The 2,034-nt window shown below is 39.8% G+C and overlaps 1 non-coding gene across 1 annotated transcript; it reads left to right on the top strand.

The window, feature by feature from the left end:
* The first annotated feature begins 1,524 nt into the window (after positions 1 to 1,524).
* LOC115069720 lies at positions 1,525 to 1,631 on the top strand. The gene has a single exon (XR_003848961.1). It is a non-coding gene; the product is annotated as a small nucleolar RNA U13 (small nucleolar RNA).
* Positions 1,632 to 2,034: the final 403 nt, after the last annotated feature.

A 2,034-nucleotide genomic window follows, 5' to 3' on the forward strand; every position in this document is an offset into this window, starting at 1 on the left:
TTGTTTGAGATGTTCTGTATGAACTACACAAAAATTCGATAAAAACAAGCTATTTAAAGGAAACTCCAAGCAAACAAAATAGCCTTGCTTCTTCCTCCCCCGATGTCCTTCCTTGTCCACCCTCAAAAAAATGCTGATAAATTTGTTTCTTCTCAGAACATACACTATAATAATGTCATCATTATTTATAACTAAAACTGTATGGTAACTTAGAACAACTCATATTTCAAGACTAAGGTTTGCCTTACTGTTTGACAGCCAGATGGAAAAGTCTCCTATCTTTTACAAGTCATCATAATTAATATTCAAAAGAACCTTTGCCAGTTTTGAATCGCATCACTTTGTCCCAGAAGAGCTATTCCTGCATTCCCATCCCCAGAAGTGAGTGTCCCCATGGCTTGTACAGATAGGACTGGAGCCTTGCACTGGAAGAAAATATAGCCTCCATTGAAAGTCTACACCAACCAGATGGTATTAGAATAAGCATATATAGGACTTTAAAAATATCGGCAAAAGATGGAAAAGGAAAGACAAATCCAAGCATAGAGATTTTCTGGAGAAATATTTTTATTTCACTATTTACATCTTTCTCTAGACCAGAATGCATTATGGCTCAGAGACCAATCATCAATTCTACTGAATGTCAAAGACATCTTTCATAAGTGACATTCAGAATGAACTCGTCCAAAACTCATTCTTAAAGTCAGTGACATATGGTCTAACGCACAATGTGTCTCAGATTGGCAGTCTCTCACACTGTGCATGGCTCCCTCTCCCTCCCAAAGATTCATGGGAACCACCGTGTGACCAAATCTATCTTCCAAGTCCAGCTTCTCACCTCTTCTGCCAGTCAGCATTCTGAATGTGGCCCGTCATTCTGACAGGATGGAGAAGATGGGAGAAGATTCTTAATTCTTCCATTTACAGAGGAAAAACACTTTAATGGTTAGTTGGTTGGTTAGTTGGGTTTTTTGAAACAGGATTTCATGTACCTCAGGCTGGCTTTGAACTCACTATATAGCTGAAGATAACCTTGAACTTCTGATCCTCCTGCCTCTACCTCCAAGTCTACTGTAATCTCCTGGGATTACAGGCATGCATTACCATGTGCATGTTCGCCATTTGGAAGACAATTTGGTGGGGGACTGGCTGGGGGGAGGTGGCGAGCATCACTGTGCATGCTGTGACTGTTGACACAGCATGTATGCAAAATAGTCTCTTTTCTTCCATGTCCTTTTCAAGGCTGTGTCAGAAGAATATATAATGGGTGGGTGGGTGGATGAGAAGACAGTAGGAGCTGGGTCACGGGGCTGGCTGGAGCTTGTGAGTCTCAGACCAAAGTCACTACGCACAGACCCTATGTGTGTTACTGCTACTGAAAAGCTCTTTTTCTTTTCACTTACACTGTGAAAGAATGACACAGCTCTGAATTTTCTAAACCTGAGGTCTAAAGAGAAGACTGTCCTGTGCTATTTATTTCTCCTTAGGTGCAGCTGGGCTATCAGGATGAAGATGAGGGTCAGGATCATTTTGTGGTTCATAAGATTAGTGATTATTGGGTTTTTAGACCAAGATGTGGTATGTGCCTCTCTCAAATCTTGTTATAACAGTGATATATTACCTAAATGAAATTAAAAGGGAGAGGGGAAAAGGCAAGAGTCTGTCAAAGGAAGCTGTAATGTGGGAAGACCTATTGATGTTTAATGTTTCCAATGCTATTCAAGTTTGAATGACAGTTTCAACATCTCCTAAGCAAATGTGTCAAATGTTGCTCTTTCATATAAACTAACACATTACATAACCTTTAATTTAGAAGTATTCACTTTTGGAAAGTAGTTTTTCTGTTACTATTGTATTCTCTGTTCTCTCTGCAGTGTCCTAAATAAACTCACTTTCTTTTTAAAAATAGTAAAAGTATTAACTCTTTAAGTGTGTGTGTGTGTGTGTGTGTGTGTGTGTGTGTGTGTGGCGTATGTATGCATTGGTGGGTGGGTGGATGTACACACCCATGCATGTACATGCAGAGACAAAAGG

Source organism: Nannospalax galili, unplaced genomic scaffold (genome assembly GCF_000622305.1).
Source record: "Nannospalax galili isolate Female #2095 unplaced genomic scaffold, S.galili_v1.0 scaffold854, whole genome shotgun sequence".
Classification (NCBI taxonomy): Eukaryota; Metazoa; Chordata; class Mammalia; order Rodentia; family Spalacidae; genus Nannospalax; species Nannospalax galili.